The sequence below is a fragment of the Bombina bombina genome, chromosome 6 (genome assembly GCF_027579735.1).
Source record: "Bombina bombina isolate aBomBom1 chromosome 6, aBomBom1.pri, whole genome shotgun sequence".
NCBI lineage: Eukaryota > Metazoa > Chordata > Amphibia > Anura > Bombinatoridae > Bombina > Bombina bombina.
Window position 1 is genome coordinate 505,147,396 of NC_069504.1, and position 18,821 is coordinate 505,166,216.

Below are 18,821 nucleotides of genomic sequence, written 5' to 3' on the forward strand. Positions count from 1 at the left end.
TAATTTTCTGACCACTCTTGACCTCTGCAAAGGATACTGGCAGATCCCTCTCAACCTCGAGTCAGTCCCCAAATCTGCCTTCATCGCCCCTTTTGGCTTCTGCCAGTTCACGGTAATGCCATTTGGGATGAAGAATGCTCCAGCCACCTTCCAGAGAATGGTGGATCGCCTGCTGGATGGCCTCCAGGACTATGCCATCTTTAGTGACACCTGGGAGGATCATTTGGTCCACCTAGGTGTCGTCCTAGATCGCCTCAGGGCCGCCGGGCTCACTCTGAAGCCCGACAAATGCACTATAGGGCGCTCGGAGGTCCAGTACCTGGGCCACCGAGTGGGCTGTGGGAAGCAGTGGCCAGAGTCGTCCAAAGTTGAGGCAGTGGCAAACTGGTCCACCCCTCGAACCAAGATCCAAGTCTTAGCATTCATAGGAAACGCCAGTTATTATTGACGGTTCGTCCCTAATTAAAGTACCCTGGCAAAACCCCTGACCGACCTGACCTGTAAAAGACTGCCCCGACAGGTCCTGTGGTTCCCAGAATGCGAGACTGCCTTCCAGAGCCTCAAGGCTGCTTTGGTCTCTGCCCCTGTCTTGGCCGCTCCTAACCCCAACAAACATTTTTTACGCCGAGAGGTAGGCTACGCTGCGGTGGAAAAGGAATGACTGGCCCTGGTATGGGCCCTCAAGAAGCTGCAACTGTACTTATACAGGGAGTGCAGAATTATTAGGCAAGTTGTATTTTTGAGGATTAATTTTATTATTGAACAACAACCATGTTCTCAATGAACCCAAAAAACTCATTAATATCGAAGCTGAATAGTTTTGGAAGTAGTTTTTAGTTTGTTTTTAGTTATAGCTATTTTAGGGGGATATCTGTGTGTGCAGGTGACTATTACTGTGCATAATTATTAGGCAACTTAACAAAAGACAAATATATACCCATTTCAATTATTTATTTTTACCAGTGAAACCAATATAACATCTCAACATTCATAAATATACATTTCTGACATTCAAAAACAAAACAAAAACAAATCAGTGACCAATATAGCCACATTTCTTTGCAAGGACACTCAAAAGCCTGCCATCCATGGATTCTGTCAGTGTTTTGATACGTTCACCATCAACATTGCGTGCAGCAGCAACCACAGCCTCCCAGACACTGTTCAGAGAGGTGTACTGTTTTCCCTCCTTGTAAATCTCACATTTGATGATGGACCACAGGTTCTCAATGGGGTTCAGATCAGGTGAACAAGGAGGCCATGTCATTAGATTTTCTTCTTTTATACCCTTTCTTGCCAGCCATGCTGTGGAGTACTTGGACGCGTGTGATGGAGCATTGTCCTGAATGAAAATCATGTTTTTCTTGAAGGATGCAGACTTCTTCCTGTACCACTGCTTGAAGAAGGTGTCTTCCAGAAACTGGCAGTAGGACTGGGAGTTGAGCTTGACTCCATCCTCAACCCGAAAAGGCCCCGCAAGCTCATCTTTGATGATACCAGCCCAAACCAGTACTCCACCTCCACCTTGCTGGCATCTGAGTCGGACTGGAGCTCTCTGCCCTTTGCCAATCCAGCCACGGGCCCATCCATCTGGCCCATCAAGACTCACTCTCATTTCATCAGTCCATAAAACCTTAGAAAAATCAGTCTTGAGATATTTCTTGGCCCAGTCTTGACGTTTCAGCTTGTGTGTCTTGTTCAGTGGTGGTCGTCTTTCAGCCTTTCTTACCTTGGCCATGTCTCTGAGTATTGCACACCTTGTGCTTTTGGGCACTCCAGTGATGTTGCAGCTCTGAAATATGGCCAAACTGGTGGCAAGTGGCATCTTGGCAGCTGCACGCTTGATTTTTCTCAGTTCATGGGCAGTTATTTTGCGCCTTGGTTTTTCCACACGCTTCTTGCGACCCTGTTGACTATTTTGAATGAAACGCTTGATTGTTCGATGATCACGCTTCAGAAGCTTTGCAATTTTAAGAGTGCTGCATCCCTCTGCAAGATATCTCATTATTTTTGACTTTTCTGAGCCTGTCAAGTCCTTCTTTTGACCCATTTTGCCAAAGGAAAGGAAGTTGCCTAATAATTATGCACACCTGATATAGGGTGTTGATGTCATTAGACCACACCCCTTCTCATTACAGAAATGCACATCACCTAATATGCTTAATTGGTAGTAGGCTTTCGAGCCTATACAGCTTGGAGTAAGACAACATGCATAAAGAGGATGATGTGGTCAAAATACTAATTTGCCTAATAATTCTGCACTCCCTGTATGGTAGGCCTTTCACTGTCCTCACAGACCACAACCCTCTGGTGTGGCTGAACCAAGTATCGGGAGATAATGGATGCTTGCTAAGGTGGAGCTTAGCTCTGCAGCCCTTCAACTTCAACATTCAATACAGGCCAGGAAAAAGCAATGGGAATGCTGATGGACTTTCCTGGCAGACTGAACTAGAGTGCTCCTCGGACAGCCCCAAGTAGACCTGTGTGGATCTAGCCGGGTCTGACAAACTGGAGGGGGGAGTTGTCATGGGCACCGGGCTGCAAGGGTTAAACCCTACCCCCCTACTACCTAACCCCTGTTATTTCTCAGCAGTTTTGAGCTGCTCAGAGCAACCGTGATCTTCAGGAGTCTTTGTTTGCTTGCTTTTGTGTTCCTACTTTGTCAGAGAAGAGCTGGTCTCTGACCGGAAAAACCCTCCTAGGCTGGCCAGGCTCCTGGAACTCCCAGTCGGCCACCACACAACGGACACCCGCCTAACCAATCTCAGACTGGCCGGGCTCCTGAAACTCCCAGTCGGCCACATAACAGCAGGACACCCGCAAACTTTACCTCTGGTCGCTTCAGTGGCCCTTTGTCCCAGAGCTCTGCTCTTTTGGGGATTGGTAGCCCCTAGGGAGGACAAGAGGTGGGGGAATTACCGGAGGGAAGCTCCTTTGGGAACCAGGGGTTTTTGACACTCCTACCCCCATAACTTCAACGGACTGTATCTCCGGTCTCCAGTAATGAAACACGCCTCTGTTTGGACTGTGGCATCTGGAGACCAAGAGCTTTTAAATGACACCCTGGAAGTGCTGCCACTCTACCGGGATCACCCAGAAACTGCCGCCCCTGTATACTGGGACTCTGTGGTAATGTGGCTGCTATGGAGGCGCCAGCTTGTCTGGAGGGGCGGGAATGGCGGGAAAATTGTGGGATTGTCCTTTGTCTTATCAAGATGAGTTCCTGTATATATGTTGTGTGTTTTTCCCAATAAAGAGTTCTTCTTTGTTCCACCTAAATGCTAGTTGTCTAGTTATTTGGGTGGGGATTGCTGAAATCACTTTCTCTCCGCTATTCAGGGCACGGAAATCAACACATGGACAAAGACCTCCATATTTTTTGCCAACAAAAAATATCCCAGCCCCGGCAGGTGAGGTTGAGGGTCTAATAAATCCTTTGGCCAAGTTTTCTGAAATATATTCTTTAAGATGTTTTAGTTCATCTTCAGCAAGTGGAAAAATATGTCCATATGGAATGGGACCCCCAGGGAGTAGATCAATGGGTCAATCATATGGACGTCTCGGTGGTAGGACGTCTGCATTCTTTTTATTGAACACATTGGAGTATTCAATATATTCCTCAGAAAGAATGGTAGAGGCTGGAGACATGAGGTACACCATGGTGGTAGAACCAGACAACAGACAAGTTGTATTGCAATGGTTTGAGGAAAATGTGAGGGTACCTTTTTCCCAATCAATGAATGGATTATGAGTACAAAGCCAAGATGGTCCAAGAATGAGGGTAAACATGGGTGAGGGTACAAGATCCAGACAAAGTGTTTCAACATGGTGTTCTCCAATGAGTAAATGGATAGGTTCTGTTTCGTGACGGACTGGACCAGTTTTGAAAGGAGTTCCGTCTACAATATATAACAATGACGGATAGGATTTGTCCCTAATTGGTATTTTCAAGGATTGTGCAGTAATTTGATCCATAAAGCAGCCACTAGCGCCAGAGTCGATAATAACTGTAACAGCATGTTCTTTATTGTCCCACTGTATTGAAAGAGAAACAGATATGTAAGTAGATATAGCAGGAGCTGCTGTATTCCAGGAGAAATGTGCAATAGTTCCTTTACCCGGTGAAGAGGTTGGGCGAACTGGGCATGTTTTAAGCTGATGATCCGGTTTTCTGCAATACAGGCAGAGACCTAAGGAACAATGCCTATTACGTTCTTCCTCAGATAGAGGACGCCGAACCATGCCAATCTGCATTGGTTCCTCAGATGTAATTGTGGAAGAATCAGGTGTTCCCGAGGAACTTGTGAGGCATAAAGGTGGTAGAGCTTGTGTACGTTCCATTCTCCGTTCACGGGAATGTCTATCTAATTGAGTTACTAATATGATTAGTTCTTCCAGAGAGGTGGGAATGCCCACTCTTACCAATTCGTCTTTTAAGAGTCCTGAAAGTCCTAAACGTAACTGTTCCACAAGGCCGGAATCATTTAAACCAGTGTCAGGAGCTAATTCACGAAAGTCTGTTATATAGTCCTCGACAGGACGCCTGTTTTGGTGTAAGGAACGTAAGCAGCTCTAGCAGCAGACGGTCTCAAGGGGTCGTTATATAAAGTATGCATAGCAGTTGCATAGCAGTTGCAAAGGTTTCCCAAGTCTCTAGATGTGGACTATTGTTGTGTGACAACTGATGAGCCCAGATTTGAGGTTGACCAGAGAGTAGAGTACTAGCAGACCAAACTTTTGTTTAGTCATTGGGATATGTACGCGGTTTGAGAGAAAAAAACAATTCACAATCAGTTATGAAGGTTCGGAATTCAGACTTCTTTCCAGTACATTTTTCAGGCATAGAAATTGCAGGCTAAAGAACAGTAGGTGACAGCGGAGGCTGTGCCAGAGGCGGTGGTGTAGGTGGAGGTGGAACAGCATTGGCTATTAAATGTTCACTCTGAAACAGGGTGGTGTGACTGGTCTATAATTCTTGTATTGTTTGGGTCAATACTGCCACCTGTTGGGTCATGGTGGTTATGGCTTCAGCTGCTCCTGCGAGTTACATTTTATGGCTTGGTTGTTATGTAACCACCTGTGGAGGTTTATTAGAACAGGAATTGGAACTCAAGTGCAGAAAAGCAGCAGAAAGTAAAAAAAAATGTCCAGAGAACAAGGTATCCAAAAAGGGATGAGGCAAAATCAGCGTCAAACAGGCCAAAGGTCGGGGCAGGCGGCAATCAGGGATAGGCAAAGGTCACAAAATACAATAAACAGGATTCACAAGGAATAAACGCCAGGAGTTCATAAGCAAGATGCAAAACAACCAATCACTGACTGACAGGTTTGCTCTGCTTATAAAGGGGTTACTGAATCACATGACCTGGCCTCACCTGTTGGTAAGTGTTACCTGAAGTCAATAGTGGAGGCAGCACCATCTTGGTTACCTCATTCTCTTTGCCCCATCCTCCGGCCATGCTCCCGAGCTCCGCCACGGCGACCAGCTCTTCCGCATGGCGGCGCCATCTTGATAGATGAAAGGACCGCTGCGGTGACCTCAGCTGCGGGCTGAGTTAGGCTAATGACCGGGGAGTAGAGGCCTTAGTTATTTTTTACTTTAGTGGTCCTTTAAGGCTACCTCACTTAGGGCCTGATATTCAAAAGCTTGCCGGCATGCAGAGAAATTATGCAAAATCTTTGGGACATTTTTTAGACCTTATATTGTAATTTAGGCATCTCCCCTTCACATCAAGAAACCTACATAGTGAGATTTTTAAAAATAATTTGTGTTTCTAACATTTTTTAAAGGACCTTTCCATTCTGGAGACCTTTAAAATATCAGGCCATTGATGTCTATAGGGGAAAAAAAGTTATGTTTAAACCTAACACCCTAACATAAACCCCAAATCTAAACACCCCTAATCTGCTGCCCTCGACATCGCAGACACCTAAATAAAGTTATTAACCCCTAATCCGCCGCTCCAGACACTAATAAAAGCTATTAACTCCTAATCTGCCACTCCCCAACATCGCCGCCACTAAATAAAAGGATTAACCCCTAAACCTCCGGCCTACCATATCGCCGCTACTAAATAAACCTATTAACCCTTAAACCCAACACCCTCAACTTTAAATTAAAATTACAATATAACTATATTTAAATAAATAAAAATTTACCTCTGAAATAAAAATAAACCTAACATTAAACTATAAATTAACCTAACATAACTATTCTAATAAAATAAAAAATACTACCAATTAAAAACCTAAATTACAAATTTAAAAAAAACTAACACTACAAAAAATAAAAAATCTAAAATTACAAAAAATAATAAACACTAAATTAAGAAAAATAAAAAACACTCACCTAGATTACGAGTCTTGCTTTATCCTTAAAAAGCATCGTTGAGAGGTCCCAACGCTGCTTTTTAACGCCCGCTGGTATTACGAGTCTTGAAATGACAGGCTTACTGCTCACTTTTTTGGTCAGACTCGAAAATACCGCAAATCCACTTACGTCAGTTGCGTATCCTATATTTTCAATAGGACTTGCATAACGCTGGTATTACAAGTCTTCCAAAAAGTGAGAGGTAGACCTGCTCCTGTCAAGACTGGTACTGCATTTAAAAGTCAGTAGTTAAGAGTTTTATGGGCTAACGCCGTAGCATAAAACTCTTAACTAAAGTGCTAAAAAGTACACTAACACCCATAAACTACCTACTAACTACCTATTAACCCCTAAACCGAGCCCTTCCCCCGCCACATCGCAAACACATAAAAAAAAATTAACCCCTAATCTGCCGAACCGGACCACCACTATAATATATATATATTAACCCCTAAACCGCCGCACTCCCGCCTTGCAAACACTAGTTAAATATTATTAACCTCTAATCTGCCGCCCCCGACATTGCCGCAACCTACATTATATTATTAACCCCTAATCTGCCGCCCCCAACGTCGCTGCCACTATATTAAAGTTATTAACCCCTAAATCTAAGTCTAACCCTAACACCCCCTAACATAAATATAGTTTAAATAAATCTAAATAAAATAACTATCATTAACTAAATTATTCCTATTTAAAACTAAATTCTTACCTATAAAATAAACCCTAAAATAGCTACAATATAACTAATAGTTACATTGTAGCTAGCTTAGGATTTATTTTTATTTTACAGGCAACTTTGTATTTATTTTAACTAGGTACAATAGTTATTAAATAGTTATTAACTATTTGATAGCTACCTAGTTAAAATAAAGACAAATATACCTGTAAAATAAAACCTAACCTATGTTACAATTACACCTAACACTACACTATAATTAAATTAATTCCCTAAACTAAATACAATTAAATACAATTAAATACAATTATCTAAAGTACGAAAACCCCCCCACTAAAGTACAGAAAATAATAAAATAATTACAAGTTTTTAAAACTAATTACACCTAATCTAATCCCCCTAATAAAATAAAAAGCCCCCCAAAATAATAAAAAGCCCTACCCTATACTAAATTACAAATAGCCCTTAAAAGGGCCTTTTGCGGGGCATTGCCCCAAAGTAATCAGCTCTTTTACCTGTAAAAAAAGTACAATACCCCCCCAACATTAAAACCCACCACCCACACACCCAACCCTACTCTAAATCCCACCCAATACCCCCTTAATAAAACCTAACACTAACCCCTTGAAGATCACCCTACCTTGAGAAGTCTTCACCCAGCCGGGCCGAAGTCCTCAATGAAGCTGGGCGAAGTGGTCCTCCAGACGGGCAGAAGTCTTCATCCAAGCCGACCAGAAGAGGTCCTCCAGACGGGCAGAAGTCTTCATCCAGGCGGCAGCTTCTATCTTCATCCATGCGGAGCAGGTCCATCTTCAAGACATCCGACGCGGAGCATCCTCTTCCATCGACGTCCAACTAAAGAATAAAGGTTCCTTTAAATGACGTCATCCAAGATGGCGTCCCTTCAATTCAGATGGGCTGATAGATTTCTATCAGCCAATCGGAATTAAGGTAGAAAAAATCCTATTGGCTGATGCAATCATTCAATAGGATTGAGCTCACATTCTATTGGCTGATCCAATCAACCAATAGAATGCAAGCTCAATCCTATTGGCTGATTGGATCAGCCAATAGGATTGAACTTCAATCCTACTGGCTGACTGCTTCAGCCAATAGGATTTTTCCTACCTTAATTCCGATTGGCTATTAGAATTCTATCAGCCAATCGGAATTGAAGGGACACGATCTTGGATGACGTCACTTAAAGGAACCGTCATTGTTCAAGAAGACGTCGGATGAAGAGGATGCTCCGCGTTGGATGTCTAGAAGATGGAGCCGCTCAGTGCCGGATGGATGAATATAGAAGATGCCGTCTGGATGAAAACTTCTGCCCGTCTGGAGGACCACTTCTGCCGGCTTTGTTGAGGACTTCGGCCCGGTTGGGGGAAGACTTCTCACGGTAAGGTGATCTTCAAAGGGTTAGTGTTAGGTTTTTTTTAAGGGGGTATTGGGTGTGTTTTAGAGTAGGGTTGGTTGTGTGGGTGGTGGGTTTTATTGTTGGGGGGGCATTTGTACTTTTTTTTACAGGTAAAAGAGCTGATTACTTTGGGGCAATGCCCTGCAAAAGGCCCTTTTAAGGGCTATTTGTGTCACGCTCGGCTGCTGGGAAGCTCTGCAGTCCTCTCTGTGTGCTTGATTGACAGGTGTCTGAGCAACCCCTTCCTGATGATGTCACAACCAGGCATTTTATTCCGGGCTTCCTGTTTCTCCAGTGCCCGTTTGTTTGTTTAACTTTGTGGCTTCTGTTAGGAATTTGCTGTGGAATCTCTCTAACTGCTGCTTTTCTGTTGCCAATCCCTTCAAGGATTTACTATGCTGGATTAACCTTCAACCTCCTGATTACCTGTCTCCAAACAATGCAAGTACTGTTTGTTTTGTGAATCTTTCATACTGCCTGTTTACCTGCTGAAAACCCTGCAAATTCCGACTACTCTGTGTACTGCCAAACTATTCAAATACTGTTATTTCTGTGAAACCTTCAATCTGCATGTTTACCTGTTTCCAAACTCTGCAAATACAATTATTCAGTGTAAACCTTCAAACTGCTTGATATCCTGTTGCCAATCTCAACAAGTACTGATTAATATGTGTTAACCTTCAAACTACCAGATTACCTGTTGCTATCTCTGCAAGTTCTGACAACACAGTGTTAACCTTCAAACTTCCTGATTACATGTTGTTAACTCTGCAAGTTCTGACTAGACAGTGTTAACCCTCAAACTGCCTGATTACCTGTTGCATACTCTGCAAAGACTGTCTACACAGTGTTAACCCTCAAACTGCCTGATTACCTGTTGCATACTCTGCAAAGACTGTCTACTCAGTGTTAACCCTCAAACTGCCTGATTACCTGTTGCATACTCTGCAAAGACTGTCTACACAGTGTTAACCCTCAAACTGCCTGATAACAAATTACCTACTCCTGCATTATTAACTGTTTCCTGTTTTACCCTTCTTCTGTCTGAGTATAAGTGGACTATCCCTGCTCTCCTGATTCTGTGGAAGACATTTCCTGAAACCAGTTCCTTATTCAGAAGTCTATCTGGCTAATATCTTGAATTACTTTGGCACAGGCTAACCCTGCTCCATATTGTGAGTACATTGTTTTTTGGAAGTTGTCGTGGGGTCATGCCCTGGATTAAACTCAAGAGTGCAAGGGTGTTGTTTAAGTTCGCCCTAGCATTTGGGTCTTCTTCTGGACATTTCCTAACCTGACAATTTGTAATTTAGTGTAGGGTAGGGCTTTTTTTTTATTTTGGGGGGCTTTTTTATTTTGTTAGGGGGATTAGATTAGGTGTAATTAGTTTAAAAATCTTGTAGTTTGTTTATTATTTTCTGTAATTTAGTGTTTTTTTTCTACTTTAGATAATTTTATTTAATTGTATTTAGTTTAGGGAATTTATTTAATTATAGTGTAGTGTTAGGTGTAATTGTAACTTAGGTTAGGTTTTCTTTTACAGGTATATTTGTATTTATTTTAACTAGGAAGTTATTAAATAGTTAATAACTATTTAATAACTATTGTACCTAGTTAAAATAAATACAAACTTGCCTGTAAAATAAAAATAAACCCTAAGTTAGCTACAATGTAACTATTAGTTATATTGTAGCTATCTTAGGGTTTATTTTATAGGTAAGTATTTAGTTTTAAATAGGAATAATGTATTTAATGATAGGAATATTTATTTAGATTTAAATTATATTTAAGTTAGGGGGTGTTAGGGTTAGACTTAGGTTTAGGGGTTAATACATTTATTATAGTGGCGGCGGTGTAGGGGGTGGCAGATTAGGGGTTAATAAGTATAATGTAGGGGGTGGCAGTGTAGGAGGGGCAGATTAGGGGTTAATAACTTAATGTAGGTGGCGGCGGTGTCGGGGCAGAAGAGGTCCTCCAGACGGGCAGAAGTCTTCATCCAGGAGGCATCTTCTATCTTTATCCATCCGACGCGGAGCATCCTCTTCCATTGACGTCCAACTGAAGAATGAAGGTTCCTTTAAATTAAGTCATCCAAGATGGCGTCCCTTCAATTCCGATTGGCTGAAAAGAATGCCAATAGAAAGCCAATAGAATGCAAGCTCAATCCTATTGGCTGATTGGATCAGCCAATAGGATTGAACTTCAATCCTATTGACTGACTGCATCAGCCAATATGATTTTTCCTACCTTAATTACGATTGGCTGATAGAATTCTATCAGCCAATCGGAATTGAAGGGACACGATCTTGGATGATGTCACTTAAAGGAACCGTCATTGTTCAAGAAGACGTCGGATGAAGAGGATGCTCCACGTTGGATGTCTAGAAGATGGAGCCGCTCCGCGCCGGATGGATGAATATAGAAGATGCCGTCTGGATGAAGACTTATGCCCATCTGGAGGACCACTTCTGCCGGCTTTGTTGAGGACTTCGGCCTGGTTGGGTAAAGACTTCTCATGGTAAGGTGATCTTCAAAGGGTTAGTGTTAGTTTTTTTTAAAGGGGGTATTGGGTGGGTTTTAGAGTAGGGTTGGTTGTGTGGGTGGTGGGTTTTAATGTTGGGGGGGCATTTCTACTTTTTTTTTTACAGGTAAAAGAGCTGATTACTTTGGGACAATGCCCCGCAAAAGGCCCTTTTAAGGGCTATTTGTAATTTAGTGTAGGGCTTGTTTATTTTGTTAGGGGGATTAGATTAGGTGTAATTAGTTTAAAAATCTTGTAATTTGTTTATTATTTTCTGTAATTTAGTGGGGTTTTTTGTACTTTAGATAATTGTATTTAGTTTAGGGAATTTAATTATAGTGTAGTGTTAGGTGTAATTGTAACTTAGGTTAGGTTTTATTTTACAGGTATATTTGTATTTATTTTAACTAGGAAGTTATTAAATAGTTAATAACTATTTAATAACTATTGTACCTAGTTAAAATAAATACAAACTTGCCTGTAAAATAAACATAAACCCTAAGCTAGCTACAATGTAACTATTAGTTATATTGTAGCTATCTTAGGGTTTATTTTATAGGTATTTAGTTTTAAATAGGAATAATGTATTTAATGATAGGAATATTTATTTAGATTTATTTAAATTATATTTAAGTTAGGGGGTGTTTGGGTTAGATTTAGGTTTAGGGGTTAATAAATTTATTATAGTGGCGGCGGTGTAGGGGGTGGCAGATTAGGGGTTAATAAGTATAATGTAGGTGGCGGCAGTGTAGGAGGGGCAGATTAGGGGTTAATAACTTTATGTAGGTGGCGGCGGTGTCGGGGCTGCAGATTAGGGGTTAATAAGTATAATGTAGGTGGCGGCGGTGTGGGGGGGGCAGATTAGGGGTAAATAACTATGTAGGTGGCGGCGGTGTCAGGGCGGCAGATTAGGGGTTAATAAGTATAATGTAGGTGTCGGCGGTGTCGGGGCGGCAGATTAGGGGTGTTTAGACTCGGGGTACATGTTAGGGTGTTAGGTGTAAACGTTACCATAGGAATCAATGGGATATCGGGCAGCAGCGAACATGAGCTTTCACTGCTTTCAAACTCCCATTGATTCCTATGGCATCCACCGCCTCCAGGGCAGCGGATTGAAAACCAGGTACGCTGGGCCAGAATAGTGGCGGTACCTGGTAGAAATTTGATAACTAGCAAAAGTAGTCAGATTGTGCCGTATTTACATTCGGAACATCTGTAGTGACGTAAGCATCGATCTGTGTCGGACTGAGTCCGGCGGATCGTATGTTATGTCACAAAATTCTACTTTTGCCGATCTGTAGGGTTTGATAACTAAGGTGAATCAGGCTCGCCACAAATACGCTGCGGAATTCCAGCGTATTTGCGGTTGACGGCTTGATAAGTAGATGCTAGAGTCTTCAATGTCCATAATACTAAATAAAAAATCCCCTAAATTGTAGAAATTTGTTAAATACACTGTCAATTTAATAATTTTTAATACCACAGACGCTTAATGTTATGCAAAAATTCTTTAAAATAATAAACCAATCAGGCCCCATACACCTCAGACAGGCTGATGTGCCTTACCGTAACACTTATACACAATTTGGCTGCCAGAAGCCTCTAAAACGAGCGTGAATATCCGAAAGCAGAGATAAGTCACATTACCGGCAGAGAGAGGAAACTATGCAGCAAGTAAAAGGCGTGTGTTTACCTCTTCCTACAACACTGTAACTAAATTTACACAAACGCTCGAGCAGTGTGTCAGTTAGCCTGTTTTAGCTAAGCAAGCAAAGAAAACCAACTGCCAAATTTTAAGTTTATACATAAATCCCTATATAAAACCCCACACACAAACTAATAAAGTATTTCAACAAAATTAGCCCAAAGAGGGAAAACGTCCCAATAAAGGGAAGATTAACCCCTAGTCTCAACATACATAATGTGCCTGCCCACTGCCAAAGAAAATCCTGTATAAAGGATTCTAAAAATGTCCCCATCTACTGCATATGACATATTCTTCTAAAGTCTCCAAGGTCTAGAAGACAAAAGCACTTACCTGCAGTCTAGCTGTCCGGTAGGAAGACAGCTCACAAGGCGTGAAAGGACACATGCTCCTTACAGAGACCTGTAGAAAAAGAAAGAACAGAGTAACCAACTCTGGCTTTCTGTATCATGGGCAGCAATGTGTTAGGAAACAAAGCAAGGACTACCTCACAACTTCCTAACTGCTTAAAAGCCACCACTACTATACTTAAGAGATTGACGTGGACTCAGCTAAACTTAAAGGGACAGTATACACTCATTTTCATATAACTGCATGTAATAGACACTACTATAAAGAATAAGATGCACAGATACTAATATAAAAATCCAGTATAAAACTGTTTAAAAACTTACTTAGAAGCTGTCAGTTTGGCTCTGTTGAAAAGGTAGCTGGAAAGCCCACTGCAAGTGGCAAATAAGACACTCCCCCCCTCCCCCTTCTTTTGCATATGAAAAGACCCTTTACACAAACAGCAGCAAGCTGAAGAAGGTAGCTGACGGTATTCACATAAAACTTTGGGGCTTATGTAGGAGTCTGAAAATCAGAGCAATGTTATTTAAAAATAAGCAAAACTATACATTTATTTAAAAAAAAAAACTTTATGGGCTATATAAATAGATAATCTACAAAACATTTATGCAAAGAAAAAATGAGTGCATAATGTCCCTTTAAATCCTTGCTTGCAGGGAAAAGTACCCGAAAAAGGAATTAATTTCTTCTGACACCAAACTTCTCCTCCATTGATAGAGGCAAAGAGAATGACTGGGGATTATGGGTAGGGGAGTAACACTTAACAGCTTTGCTGTGGTGCTCTTTGCCTCCTCCTGCTGGCCAGGAGTGATATTCCCACTAGTAATTGAATGACATTGTGGACTCTCCATATCTTAGGAAAGAAATATCTGTAACCTGCATCTGTTTAATATTCTTCTGTATCGATTGATATTAAGCTTGCTAAGTTTATAATCTCTCATAAAAACATAGAAAGATAAAGCTTTCAGCTTCCACTTTATTAAGTCCCTGGACTTAATCTGGACTTAAGACTGGATCTGGACCATTAAGTCATTAGGTGGCGGCCTAGATGTGTGGCTTTAACACCCCCTCCAGTAACTCAGGTAAAGCATAGGATCTATGAGTTGTGTTTAACCCTATCAATACTAATGTCCCTGTTAATGTCCCCCACATGGGTCCTATTGTGTGCAATGGGAGTGACAGTTCTTTGTGGCCCCAGCATCTATTACCTGCTCATGATAGTGATACACATACTTGGGGACAGAGGGGTTAACATTGATGGAAAGTAGATGGCTAATGCTGGTAATATTAATCGGAAAGGTAAGACAGTGAGTACCATTGATACACTATAAGGTTGTGGGGATAAGAAACCTAAGGAGACAGCTGCGACTTTTATGTATATCTACAACACCAACCTCCCCAATTTGGGGAGGGTATGGAGGAAAGTAGCAATCTCGAGCATCTGGGGAAGTTGCAACCTGTGCAGTGTGAATGGTACTTCTTTATTCTACCTTTTTAATGCAGAAAGACTTTGGGACATGTGGTCAGCAAGGCACATTTTGCAGGAAAATACTCTGTGTGGGACTGCCTGAGACTCCTTAGGTTAGTGACCATAGTTAACCCTTTTGTGTTATTAAAGCCAGGATAGGTTGAAGTCTCCATATTACTAGAGATGAGTCCAGCTGTATAAGTGTATTTGTACACTTAAGCTATAGAAGTATTTTTGTGTATTTTTTTAAGAAAACATCAAAAGGTTAAACAATAAAGACCATTTTTCACATCCTTCTTTGCTCATATTTACCAAGGGTACCAATATTAGTGGAGGGCATTGTATGTATGTATGTATGTATATATATATATATATATATATATATATATATATATATATATATATATAGGCTCAAAATTTCCACTAGCCATTGCAAGTGGAAATTTAACAGTGACAAGTGAAAGTGAGTCTAAAAATATTATCTAAAGGGATATTATAAATCCATGAAAGGCCAAGGCCATGTTATTCCTCTAGGGATATAGGGACCCCATTAGTGCTTAGACTGTTACTTCTGAGAGGGTAAAACAGGGGCAGAGAGAGATTGGAGAGGAAAAGTGGAGAAAAAGATAGCATTAAGAAAGAGTGGAGAAAAAAAATAAAAAAAAGATTGAAGAGAGAGGGGAGAGAGAGTAAATAGACGATATGGCCTGAGAGAGAAAGGAGGGGGTAAAAAGAAAGAATGAAGAGGGGAGGGATTGGAGATAGATGAGAGATGATAATTATAAAACAATGTTTCCAGGTCTGCTATGACCTCACATTAATGTCAACACTCTCTGCTTTCTCTCATTTCATTAACTTCCTTTTTCTATCCAGCTGTTGTCTGCTCCAGAACCCTAGTTGATGTTGCTAACAAATTCCAGACAAATTGTGTTCTTGTGTTATATGCAAATTCTGTTCCTCATTTTTATTGTTTTATGTGGTAGGCTGACTTCTCTCTAAGTAGAGGGACACCACTAGCCTAATTTATATGGAATTATTTATACCCTCACAATATATTACAGGGCAGAATAAAGACAGAAGCATTAATAAGATTATGCACTTTTATAATACTTTATTTAGCTAGACAGATATATACACTGTAAAGAAATTCCTGTTGTTTTTACAGAAAAAAAACTGTCAGCTGTGGTTGCCAAAATAATTCTGTAAAAATTACATTACAGTTTAAAACTGTAAAGTTGTTTACATTTTTAAACTGTACATTTCACATTTTAAAACTGTAGTAATTTACAAAAAAAATACATCTTAATCTGGTAAATCCAACATCTTGTTTCTGTTGTTTCTACAAAAAATGGCTGCCCTGATTGTCAGAATAATTCTGTAAAAAAATACATTAAAAATGTAAACAACTTTAAAATTTTAAACTGTACTGTAAACAGACGCCATACCCTCCCCCTGCATCTCAGTCGCATTACGCGGAATGCAGAAAGTGCACACTGCACGTGCACACAAGCTCCATCAGAGGGGAATCTTCTGATGGCGCTTGCATATCAGGGAGTTGCACAAGCATGGTGTGCACTTTATGCATTCCTGGAATACGACTGAGAAGCAGGGGGAGGAACCAGAGGCAGGTAAGAAATTGTTTTATTTAATTTTTTTGTTTTAATAATCAGATGTCTCATTCAGTTATTAAACTACTGAATGAGACAGTTGTCTCAATTAGTGTTTTTATGTGATGCATGTCCCTTTAAAGAAAAATAGAGAAAGAAAGGGCAAGAAAGAGGAAAATACTTTTCTCAAAAAGTTGTCAGAGAACAATTAAGGGGTTATATTTTTATGACTAAAAGTTAGAATTTTTAACACTTTTAAAGGATTACTGCATTTCCTTATTAGAATAAATTGAACAAATGTATCTTCAAACAAGCTCTTCAAATTGACGTACAGGAATGCAAATCATGAAATATAAGAGCAATAAATCTCTGACGATTTTGTCTAATACTTTTATTGGTTCTTCAGCTTGAAGAAGTAGGCAGCTAATGAGCTGAAACAAATCTTCAAGCTATGAGTGTGGCACTTGTCAAATCTTACTGACTTAAGTCCATATTCACAGTAAAGCAAGGGAGGAACTCTTCCACTACCCTCCAAGGTGCATCCAAGTCTAGTACTGGCAGGGTCCCCAAATATCAATAGCAAAATAGAAAGATGTAGGTAAGATAGGCATATTTATTTGGACAAACACAGAGCAACGTTTCGACTCCCAAAGGAAAAAGACTCCATTGAGAGTCAAAACATTGCTGCGTATTTGTCAAATGTGCCTAGATCATTTTATTTTGCTATTAAGTTTATAGTCAGACATAACGCCACGCATGATCTGAAAGTTCCTGACTCAAGGTAAGAACTCTAGGGTTCACATGATGACAGGATTTGTCTTCTCTACTTTTGTGCCCTTCTTTGGGTTGATGGGAAAAAAACACCTTAGGAAATAGAAGAAAAACAGGTGACTGTATTAATAATAAAATAGCTTCATTAACAACAACAAAAAACTTCATATCAATCCTAAAACATTTTTTCAAGCTATTATTAATTAAATATTTAAAGTATTATTTAAATAATAATTAAAATTAATAATTAAATATTATTAACCCTTTTGCTGTAGACGAAATGTGGGGAATGGCGGCGGGTTTTCTCGTTCCAGTATACTCATTGTTCTGCTAATCACACCAAGATCAGCGGCTTCTTCCACCCTGGAATAGCCGACGGAGTGTCTGGCCATGCAGGGGAATTCCCAGGGGGTGGACACGTCATATTGTCGAGTATAATGTTTTGATCCACACACAACATAAACCATCTTGAAGAATAGCAGGATCAACCTAAAAAAAAAAAAGATTTTTTTTTTTAATAAAAACATACATTACAGTGCAACATGAATCTGTGTCTAAATGGACAGAAAATAAAGAAAGGAAGAAAAATACAAGAGAAAATTAAAAAAGACCAATGTAGGAAATGTATGAAATTGGCGCTGACACGTCAAAATGTAACAGAGGGTTCATGCACATTGTGAACACAACACAAATGCTGAAAAAGTTAAGCAGTAAGCATGAAACCTACTAATGAATTAACCCTCAGTCAGTCAGAATTATTATTTTGAGTACAAAATATGTCCTCACTCCAGTAACTGTGGAACTATACAGCTATAAACAAGACAGACAGAAAACATAATTTATGTAAGAATTTACCTGATAAATTCATTTCTTTCATATTGGCAAGAGTCCATGAGCTAGTGACGTATGGGATATACATTCCTACCAGGAGGGGCAAAGTTTCCCAAACCTCAAAATGCCTATAAATACACCCCCCACCACACCCACAATTCAGTTTAACGAATAGCCAAGAAATGGGGTGATAAGAAAGGAGCAAAAGCATCAACAAGGAATTGGAATAATTGTGCTTTATACAAAAAAAATCATAACCACCTTAAAAGGGTGGGCCTCATGGACTCTTGCCAATATGAAAGAAATTAATTTATCAGGTAAATTCTTACATGAATTATGTTTTCTTTCATGTAATTGGCAAGAGTCCATGAGCTAGTGACGTATGGGATAGCAAATACCCAAGATGTGGAACTCCACGCAAGAGTCACTAGAGAGGGAGGGATAAAAATAAAGACAGCCAATTCCACAGAAAAATTAATCCACAACCCAAATCAAAAGTTTTAATCATATAATGAAAAAAACTGAAAATATAAGCAGAAGAATCAAACTGAAACAGCTGCCTGAAGTATTTTTCTACCAAAAGCTGCTTCTGAAAAAGAGAAAACATAAAAATGGTAGAATTTAGGAAAAAGTAAGCAAAGAAGACCAAGTTGCTGCTTTGCAAATCTGATCAACAGAAGCTTCATTCTTAAAAACCCAGGAAGTAGAAACTGACCTAGTAGAATGAGCCGTAATCCTCTGAGGTGGGGAATTACCCGACTCCAAATAAACATGATGAATCAAAAGCTTTAACCAAGATGCCAAAGAAATGGCAGAAGCCTTCTGACCTTTCCTAGAACTGGAAAGGATAACAAATAGACTAGAAGTCTTCCTGAAAACTTTAGTAGCTTCAACATAATATTTTGAAGCTCTTACCACATCCAAAGAATGTAAGGATCTCTCCAGAGAATTCTTAGGATTAGGACACAAAGAAGGGACAACAATTTCTCTACTAATGTTGTTAAAGTTCACAACGTTAGGTAAAAATTTAAACGAAGTCCGCAAAAACCGCCTTATCTTGATGAAAAATCAGAAATGGAGACTCACAAGAAAGAGCAGATA